The following is a 10,799-nucleotide window of genomic DNA, read 5'->3' as shown; positions in this document are numbered from 1 at the left end:
CATGGGGCCTGTTGGGAGTCAGGGGTGGGAACGTTGATCTTAGAGGAAGGTCCGGTTATTGATGGAAGAAATGATGGTCAGGTCCGTCTAAGGAAACTTACTAGAATCTCCCCCAGTGTCTCCCACCCATCTATCCACTTTGTCCATCCACCTCTTCTCTCTGTTCAGAGTCTCAGTTATAAACCCGCGGTATAGACCAGGAGACTTCTGAACAACATGATGTACCTAAGGGGTTTTCAAGAGAAAATTAGCATAGAAATTGTTTTAGAAGACTCTTTTTGTTGAAGCACAAAGGTATCCATAATAAACTTAGCTATACAGAATATATGTATATGTCAAGTATACATAAATATACTTTCTTAGTAAAGGTAAGATAGAAAGGCTGGGGATGCACCTCGCTTGGTAGGGTGTTTGCCTCTCAGGCATGAAGCACTGGGTTCAAACTCTGGTAATAAAGAGATTGGGCACAATGTGGTATATGCTCATAATTTCAGTACTAGGGAGACGGAGGCAGAAAGATCAGGTGTTTAAGGTCACTGGGTGTGGTGGTACATGCCTTTGATCCCAGCACTCAGGAGGCAAAACAATATTTGTGAGTTTAAAGCTAGCCTGGTCTACATAGAGAGGTACAGCCAGGGCTATGTAGAGAGACCCTGTCTCAAAAAAAGCAAATAAAAGGCCAGGCAGTGGTGGACACTCATTTAATCTCACCACTTGGGGGCAGAGGCAGGCAGACCTCTGTGAGTTCAAGGCCAGCCTGGTCTACAGATTGAGTTCCAGGACAACCAGGGCTACACAGTGAAACCCTGTCCTGCAAAACCAAAATAAACAAACAGATAAATGAGTAAGATGGCACAGTGGGCAATAGTGTTTGCTGCCAAGTCTGAAGATCCTCCAACCTACATGGAGGAGGAAAGATTTAACTCTTGCAAATTGCTCCCTTTGACTTCCGCATTTGTTGTGTTCCACATGTATGACTCCCCCCCACTCAAATAAATGCATAAATAAATGTAAACAGACAGCTAACAGGTAAAACACAAGCCTGCAATAAAAGCTAAGCAATGACAGGCCCAGGTACCATCCTCCTTCACCCTTTCCTCAACACCTGCTCAAAGAAGTGCCCCAGGCTGAACTCTGAGAACAACTGTGTGCCAATAGCCCACTGTCTTTCATTTTTGGGGGAAACAGGAGTCACCCTAGTGTGAGTATGTTAACCCCAGAGCCAGAGCTCTGGCAAAGATTCTGGGCAGCACCCCCCTGAATCCCCACCCCACCCTGTATGAAGCTGTCAGCACCCTCCTTGGGTCAGAGCAACAGGAGGGTGTGCTGGTTTCTAGGGAAAGCTCTTTGGAGCTTAGCACTTCCCCAGCGGCTGCGGAAGGGGATGACTGTGTGACCACAGGCTTGGGAGGTGGCAGGTTTCGGCAAGAGGAGGCCTGAGCTGCTGGCACCAGCCGGCCCTGGCACCCGATGTTCTGCCCAAGGCCTGGTGCGGAGTACCAGCCTAGAGAGAGGTGGCAGGGTGCCATAGGGGTGGCTCGGAGATGCAGAGACAGGGAGGAGGAGGTCATAGGTTGTCAGCAGGGCAGGGACGACAAGAGGGTCAGTCCTGGAGACAATCAGTCGCCATCAGCAGCCTTTCTGGGTGGAACCAGACTGTCTGCCATCCCTGGGTCTTGGTGAGAATGGCAATGAAGAACTTACCGATGGCTCCTGAGAAAGGTCAGGGCCGTGGGACAATCCGTGGAGCAAAGAGAGTAGGGACCCCAAGGGCAGTGGGGAAGTGTTCAAGGCTGGTGACCACAAATTGGTGCATCTGAAGGAGGGTCCTGACTTGTATGTTGGGCCAAACAGCTCTGGTCTGATGATAGTTATGCTCACCGAAGCCTTAGGAAGCACAAACCCCACTCTATGGTCTTCACCCAGAGTAGCTCATTTCATCCTCACAGTAAACACAACAGGTTGGAATTTTGGCTGTTGTCCCCCTTGTAGGGAAGCATTCAGATATGGAAAGGGGAAGTTGCTCCCCCCTGTGCTAAGAAGATGGCCCACATAATACAGAGCTTGCTGCACAGGCACAAGGACCCGAGTCTGGGCTCCAGCACCCACTTAAAAGCTAAGTGTGCCTGCCTGCCACCCCGGCACTGGGAGGTGACAATAAGTGGATAGCCTAGCCTAAATGGTGGCCAGTTCAGTGGGAGCTGACTTACCTGTCTCAGACAGGATAGCTCAGAGAGTAAAAGGCACTTGTCACTAAGCCTGACAACCTGACTTCCATCCCCAGAGCCTACACAGTGTAGAATTCTCATAATTTGTAGAGCCACTCCTGTGTGCACATACTTCACATATCCCAAAGCAATAAATAAATATGATGAACAAAAGAGCCATCACAGACCTCTAATCTCAGTACGCAGGAAGCTGGGGGGGGGTCTCAAAAATAGGTGGTAGATAGGGCTGGCAAGATGACTCAGCATGTAAAGGCACTTGTCACATAATCCCAGGAACCCAAGGTCAGTCCCTGGAACACACATAAAGGAGGAAAGAGACGACAGAATCCACAAAGTTGTTCCCTGACCTCGATAAGCACAGTGTGGCCCACAGGCCTCCCCCCAGACCTCAAAAAAAACATAAATAAATAAATGAATAAATAGGTAGGTAGGTAGGAACTGACAGGGAAAGGCACAAACCTTTCCCCAGACTCCATAAAAACATACACAAGGAGGAAGGAGGAAGGAAGAAAGGAGGGGAGGGAGGAAGGAAGGAAGGAAGGAAGGAAGGAAGGATGGGGTAGAAACTGACAGGAAATAACACCCAACATTTGTACAAATACTCCATCCACATTTGTACAAACATTCACACACAACTTAAAAGTGTTCCTGCGCTGTTGTAGGACACCTATTTCTGGTGTCTGCGGATCTGTAAAGAAAGTAGACAAAACATAAAATAGAAGTTCCTTTAAGCCTATCTGCGTGTGAGCATGCACACATGCACATTTGAAACAGAGTCCTGCACAGGCCTTGAACTTGTTAGATAGCCAAGATTCAAGGCTGCTCTTGAACTCATAAACCTCCTGCCTCCACCTCCTAAGTGCTGGGATTATGGGCTTTTGCTACCATACTAGCTACTTCCTTCCCCCTCCTTCCTCCTCTTCCTCTTCCTCCTCCTCCCTCCTTATCCTCCACGTTCTTCTTTTGACAGTAGTAAGGCTGGTCTTGAACTTTCAACCCTTCTACCTTAAGCCTTCTGAGTGCTGGGTGAGGCATATCCAGTGTGCCCACCACTTACTGAATTAGTACCATGTGTAGTAGGCCCCTCTGTGCCTGGCCTATGTGATTTTTCTCCTGCTCCTGCAGTCATCCCAAGTACATTTCCTACTTCACAAACGAGGAAGCAGGTGTCCTGAGAGATCACATACCTCAAGGTGACAGTCACAGTAGGTGGCAGTCACAGAGCAAGGCACTGACAGAACTAGAATCCAGATCCAGGTCACGGTGACTTCTGGGCCTAAGAAAGAAGCCTATTAGTGAAGGTAGGTCCACACATCAGCTAGAAACTGTCCTGCAACTCATAGGTAGAGGGTGTTTCTAATAGAAATGCCAAGGAGCCAGCATGGTGGTGAAAATCTGTAATCTTATGCACTCTGGAGGCAGAGGCAGGTGGATCTCTGAGTTCAAGGCAGTCTGTTCCAGGACAGACAGGGGTACACAGTAATGCCTTGTGTTTGTATGTTTGTTTTCAGGAAAACAAACAAACAAACAAACAAAAAACCCCCAAAACCCAGATGGGACTGAAGCAGGAGGATTGCCATAAGGTCAGCCTGGGCTATAAAGTGAGATCCCTATCTCCCCAAACCAAAAACATACAGATAAATAAAAACAGGGAGGAAGGGATGGAGGGAGGAAAAGATGAAGAAAAGGAGGGGAAAGCCCAGTGTTTCAAGACGTTCCTCTTGTTCTGCTTGACTCTCTGGAATCAAGTTTATGACCCTGCCAAGAGGGGGTGTTCTGTTGCCACCCAGGGAGAACTAGATAGGAGCAAAGGCCAGTGCCTGGATTTAGGGTAGCAACATCATCCCTGAGGCAGGGTGGGTTTTCATAGGGATTCTTTCATTTTTGCCTTCTCCCCCCCCCCCCACCTCCCCCAGCCTAGAGACAAAGTCTGCTGTAGCCTAGAGCTCACCATGTGGCTGAGGATAACCTTGAACCCTTGATACTCTTGCCCAAAATTCCCAAATGTGCCACAACATCTGCCTGGGATTTTCCTCTTTAGAGAACTCAAGTCAGTGGTGAGCGAGGGATTATGTCAGCCACGCAGTCTCTGTCCCTAGCCTTTTTTCTCCACAGCCCTGACTTCTCTCCCTGGGGCTGGGTTTCCTTCCCTCAGGAGCAGTGAGTCCTACCTGGCCTGGTCAGAAGGTCTCACCACACCAGGTGCACCCCCACTATCCCAGAAGCCACTGGGATGACATACCACTCCCAGCAGCCCACCAGAATGGGATGCTCTAAAGGAGGACACAGGTAACAGGACCAGACTACCAGAGCTTTGAGTTAAGGTGAAAGGTGAATTGGGAAAGTCCTGAATGGCTTCACCCTGAGGTGGGGAACAGCAGGAATGTAGGAGGGGGCCAGAAAAATGAAAGGTGTTTTCTTCCCCCAGAGCTAGCCTACCTGGAACCCTGAGGCCTCAACCTTAGCCCCAGTCCTGTGCCTCTCAGGTACAGGGTGAAGGGTAGGGTGGGAGCAGGACTCAGCCTCATTCTCCTTAGCCTGAGCCCTGAGACCTCAAGGGTCTCTGACTCTGTCCTCAAGGGTCAATAGCTCCAATGTAGTCACTTCCCAGCAACCTCCTCCCCAAGAGTGAGGACTTTTATACATCCAGATTAGGCTCATCATACCCCCTTTCTTAGACCCTGGATCTCAGAACTCATGATTAAACTGTTGTAACACTGGTGGGGTCTGCTGGCTTTCTCTGCATCCCAGTTTCTACACACACACACACACACACACACACAAACGCATGGAGCTTTTGGGCGGTTGTTTATGTAAGGAGGAAGGTTAGAGCCACGGCACCTAAGCCCTCGGCCTGCCAAGCACCCCTTCCCGGTATAAAAACAGGAAGATACTGTAAGGGGCAAAGACATTCATACTCTGCTTGTCTGGCCCTGATCTCCATGTTTCTAGTCTGCTTCTGAAACTCAATGAGGAGGAGGCGGGGGTCTTCTGTGACCATAACAGCCTTTCTGCCATGGTCTGAGCTATGTATTTCTTCCTTTTTATCTTTTTTTTTTTTTTTTTTTTTTTTTTTTTTAGCCATGGGAATTAAGTCCAGAGTCTCACACATACTGGACAATTGCTCCAACAAGGAGCTGTGTGGTCTGCCGCAGCATGGGTTTCTGGTGTATGAATTCAAGGGGTTAGCTAGGCATGGTCACACACTCTTATAATCCAGTACTTGTGAGGCTGAGGGGCAAAAGGCTGTGAATTCAAGGCAAGCCATTAGCTTTAAAAAAAGAAAAGAAAAGAAAAGAAAAGAAAGAAAGAAAGAAAGAAAGAAAGGAAGAAAGAAAGAGAAAGGTGTATTTTGGCTAATGAGCTCATTTGCACCCTTCACCAGTCTGTGAGCTGTGGCTTGAAGGGACCTGAAAAAACTGCCACTCCTAAGACACTCGGCCTTGCCCTAAAGTATCCCAGTGTCTCCTGGAAAGCGTCTCTGCTCATCCCCAGATCGTTCTAATTCTCTAGTTCCTGCCTCTGCAGCCTGATTGGAGAGCAGATGTCCCAGCTCTCTTCTCCCCAGGATCCTTAAACAGTGTGACATCAGCACCCAGAGCTAGGAGCTGACAGTGACAGAGGAGAGGCAAGCCCGAGCCAGTTCCTGTGTCTCCAGAGAAGAAGGTCTCAGCTCCTTTCCTCACAGCTCCGCTGTCAGCTGGCCAGCCCCAGCTCCAGAGCAAAAGTGTTTCCATGCAGGAGGGAGGGAACCCTTGCTCAGTGGGAGAAAGATGAAGCTGGTCCCCCCCACGTGTCAGTGAACAAATTGGGCCAATTTGGTGTGATTAGTGAAGAATTCACATCTGGCCAGCAGAGGCCTCCCCCAGCCCGGCCCAGCCTGGCTCCTGCTCCCCATTACAAGCCATTTTCTCTGACGGCTCCATTTGTCTCAGGAGTCCGGGATTTGACAGCTCCCTGGCCAGCCTGGGGGGCCTGGCTCTGAGTGAGAGGCCCAAGGCCAGGCTGCTTGCCCACGGTGAGACCTGATGCCAAGTAATGCCACACTCCCTACAGGTCCAGACACCTGTCTGTCTCATCTCTGTGCTGCATGCGAAGTACCTACAGCCAAACCTGGGTCTCCCTTGGGTCACAGTTGGTTTCTCTCTTTGCACCACAATGGTTACATGGGATTGAGGGATCCACAGAACCTTGTGTGTGGAAGAGGCAAGGGTCTGGAGTTTTCTTTAACAAAGCAGCTGGGCATGCAGGGGGAGGGCTGGCTCCCACTTCCTCACCCCTCCTACCCACACCCCTCCCATAATGCCTCTGATGCGGCCACTCCTCAGGAATGCACAGCTGGAAGGCTCACTCCAGAAATGGCTTCAAGGTAGTACAGGGGGTGTGGCCTTCAAAGTCTTGGGTCTTCCTCCCCCAGCAGTGACCCCAGGTTGCCTGTGTCAAAGGCAATTTGGTGCTGTTTAAAGGAGTCCGACCTAGGGGTCACCTGGGCAAATCTCCTCCTTGAGGAATTACCACCAGATGGCAACCTGGGGCTTGCCTCCTCTGAGGTGCTGCCTGCTTGGTCAAGAGTCTCCATGCTGTGCTGTGTGTGAGTGTGTATGTATGTGTATGTGTGTATTTGTGTGTATGTGTGTGTATGTGTGTATTTGTGTATATGTGTGTATGTGTGTATATATGTGTGTGTGTGTTTGTGTGTATGTGTGTGTATGTGTGTACACACGCTCGAAGATGTGTGTGTCTACAAGGTCTACATGTATATATGTGTAGTGTGTCTGTAGTGAGGTATGTATGTATTCATGTGTGTGTATGTACATTTATGTGTGTGCATGTTCTTGCACACACATGTATTGGCCCAGGACAACAGTCTCGATGGATAATGGAGGAAGCGGCCCAAGACCTCTATGCATCAGAGGGTGAGTGGCTTTGTTGTGATGTGGGCAGCGTGAACATTCTGGGCCTCCAGCACTTCTCACTGTCGTGTGGGTGTTAAAGAGGACCAAGCAGAGTGGGTGACATCTCCACCCTGTACCATCTCCAGGCTTCAAACGGACTAGAGAAGTTCCAGCTCACTTCAGAAAGAGCTGCCTGGGATGTGGATGTGGGACTTTCAGTATGAAAGCTACAGCCATCTAAAGCAATCTGAGACAGCTGGTCACTGTCCCCTAAACCCAAGCCTCAGAGGCCAGGCAGAGGGACGGAAGGAAAACCAAGTTATTTATTGTGTGTGCACATACTCACGTGGAGAGTAGAGGACAGCTTGCTGGACTTGGTTTTCTCTCTCCTTCCACTCTGTGGGGGCCTGGGGACCAAACTCAGGTGTCAGGCTTCAGTGGCTGGCATTCTTACCTGCTGGTGTCATTCTGAATTGTATTCAGTCCTAAGTCTGAAACTATCTTTGTTTTTTTTTCAGGGTAACGCTTGGGATCATGGAAGGATGTTCTTACTTGGGGCTGGGTGGTTTATCTCACTCAAACAGAGAACCACAGCTTGGGGTGGATCCTAGTGGCCAGATTGCCCTGCCCCCTCCAGGGCACCGACCACCGACCACCCACCTCTAATTAGCAGATGCACTTTCAAAACACCCACTGTTTGGCTGCCTGAGCTATTATCCCATTTTAGAGATGGGATAACGGAGGTGGAGTCAGGGGCCCAAGAGCTGAGTCAGAGGAGAAGCAGGGTCTTCTGGCTGTCGACCCCTGCTTACCTGAGAGTCCTCAGGGTCCTCTTGCTGTCAACCCCTGCCTGCCTCTGCTTTGAAAAAGCAGTCTGCTTTCTATTTATTTATTTATCTGTCTATCTATCTATTTTCGAGACAGGGTCTCATATAACCCAAGTCAGGCTCAGACTCACTCTGTAGCTGACCTTGAATACCTGATCCTTCTGCCTTTACTCCCAAATGCTGAGATTACAGGCATATGCCACGCAGGCCTGGGTGGACATGCTCATTTCTTGAGACTAGCAGTAAGTTCTATCCATAGCATCTGGCTATCTGCTGGTCCTCCTAGGAAGCCTATTCTCCCACTCCACTCCCCAGACAGGAGGAAGAAGAGGAAGAGGGGGAGGAAGAAGAGGAAGAGGAGGAGGTGGAGGTCACCTTGGCAGAATAGCAAAGGCAGAGAGGCCTTCAGAAAAACATAGACGTTAAACCCAACTTCAGCCTTTTTTTTATACTGGCCTCCAGGGAAGGCAGAGGTGAGGCGGTGACTTAAAATGCTTTGAAAAGAGAACCCCGATCCTGCGGCCTCGCCTGACTCTCTCCACAGCTTCTCTGAAGTTCATCTCTGCATGGATACAGGATCCTTAGCCACTACCCAGAGAGATGGCAAGCTGGGCTGAGCTTGGCCTATCAGTGGAGGCAGGAAGCAGGGTTTCAAAGAATCCGTTTCTTCTAGTTTACTATGGGTCTGAGGACACTCAGGTGTGAATCCAGAGCCTCCAACTGTAAATCATAGGTCTGGGTCACTTAGCCCCCTTTTCTAGAGTGCTTAAGTAGACAAGATGACCTCAAGCGATTATTGGGGGTCTTTTAGGAGAAAGTGAAAATCTGCAGGAACTGGTGCTGTACTTCCTAGAGAGAACCATCCTAGGAACTGTACTGCTCAACAAAGGCCCCTCTGCAATCCTGATGTTCTTGGGGAGCCCCCTGGCCCCAGAGGTGAAATAGACTATATTCTCTCAGGACACCTTGGCTTCCAATTTGGAACCCAGCCTCACCCAGTTTCTCCTGGAGGAGAAGCCTCAGGAGGGGTACCTGCCTGTTTACACCCTGTTGAAGTTTGCTTCAAGCCTAAGGCAACTTCCTGTTTGCACTAACAGGTCCAGAAGAGATCAAAGGCCAGGGCTGGTGAGTTCAGGGGCTAGGAATTGAGGATGGCCATTCAGCCACCTTGTCATGGGAGGCTGGAAGCATAGGAGAGACATTGGGAACAGAGCCCATCCCAGGGCCCTGGGCCTAGGCCTGGCTGGATTGATCTTGTGGCGACATCTCATTAGGAAGCCCTGAACATCCGGCCATGCCTAGTCTACCCGATCTCGGAGAGAGCACTGCCACCTTTCTGAGCTCAGGCAGAGACCTGGCTTTTCCAGACGTCCAGATCTCTCTCCTTTCACAGAGCCCCTCCAGGCCCAGGGCTTTAGCAACAAGGGTACCCCCAGCCCCCAACACACACTGCACGGTGGACCAGCCCCTGCCCCTCCTCCGCAGCGGGCGTGGCCGCAGGGCCGTCACTCACTGGGAGGAATGCAGACGGCAGGGCTGCCCTGTGGTCACGTCTCCGCCCCACAGGCGAGGTAGGCGCCCAGGTACCCAGCCTGTGGGCCTTGGGAGCCCGCCAAGCTGCTGATGAAAGGCGCTGCCAGATTAACCCTTTCTTGCCCGCACCCCCTCACTGCCGCCGGCTGCTGGGTGGTCGCTGACCTGGAGGTGCACTAGGCACGGAGCCCGAATGGGCAGGCTAGGAGAGGCTTCAGCTGCTGGCTTGGGGAATCCCAGTGGCCGCAGAACTGCCCCCCCCCCGCCACACCCCCTCACCCTCCACCCTCACCCGCACACTTCTGCTCTGGGAACAGACCTCCCAATAACAGAAGGACTCTCCATTAGGCACAGCTGAAGAGAGCACGGGCAGAGTCCAGAAAGCTTTGCACTTCTGTTCATTTCAAGAGCAGAGTCAGCTCAGCTGTTAGACGGTAATAAACGCCAATAGACTTTCAGCCCCGTGTCCCCAACCCCTTATCCCCAGGGTAGGGAATGACAGCCTGGATTGATGGCTGGGGCTGTCAGCTCTAGCAACCTCTATTCTGCCCCCAAGTGGAATCTCAGGCAGATACCTAGGCTGTATACCAAAAGGGAGACATTCTAGTTTGAGGCTTGGAAGATGGGGAATGTGGGGGGTTCCTGCCATCTTGGCCCTGCAACTCTCCAGAGAAACACCATCTCTGACCCCAGACCCCAGGTCAGTTTGGGGAGCTCTGAGAGCTAGGTGTGGTGTGAGGTAGGCTTAGGTGCTGCTGTCTTTCTGTGTCCTGCCTTTGTTGGCATCTGCCACCAGAACTTCGGCAACCTGAGCATTTATTGAGTTATGAGCTCTCTCTCCCTCTTCGTGTGTGTGTGTGTGTGTGTGTGTGTGTGTGTGTGTGTGTGTGTGCTGGAGAGCATTTTGGGGTCTTCTCCTGCTCTCTGGGTTTCTGGGTCTGGGTGATGTGTTTTTCCTCAGTGAGGAGGGCTAGACCTTTGATTTTGAGGTCTTTATCCCGAAGCCTGGTCTAGACCCAGCACATTGCCAGGTGGAGCCATGCTCGAGGCCCACACCCCATCCAAAGCCTCCTCTCTTATTGTCTGTTTAGATTTCTAAGCGTCCAGGGGCAAGGGGAAGCCTTTTGTTCTGACTTGTGCACTGGAGTATGTGGTAGGCAGGTGAAGAGAGCAAAGCTCTTGGGGTTAAACCTGCTGAACATCAAGTTCAGCTCCCCCCACAACCCCTACCTGCTCCACCCCCTACCTGCTAGAGAATCTTCCACAGATCAAATCTTGTTGTTAACCCTCACTGAAGTGGGCCATGCCGAGCGCCC

The sequence above is a fragment of the Micromys minutus genome, assembly GCF_963924665.1.
Source record: "Micromys minutus genome assembly, chromosome: 10".
In the NCBI taxonomy this organism is placed as follows: Eukaryota; Metazoa; Chordata; class Mammalia; order Rodentia; family Muridae; genus Micromys; species Micromys minutus.
The sequence above is the reverse complement of the archived record's forward strand: the minus strand, read 5'-3'. Positions refer to the sequence as shown.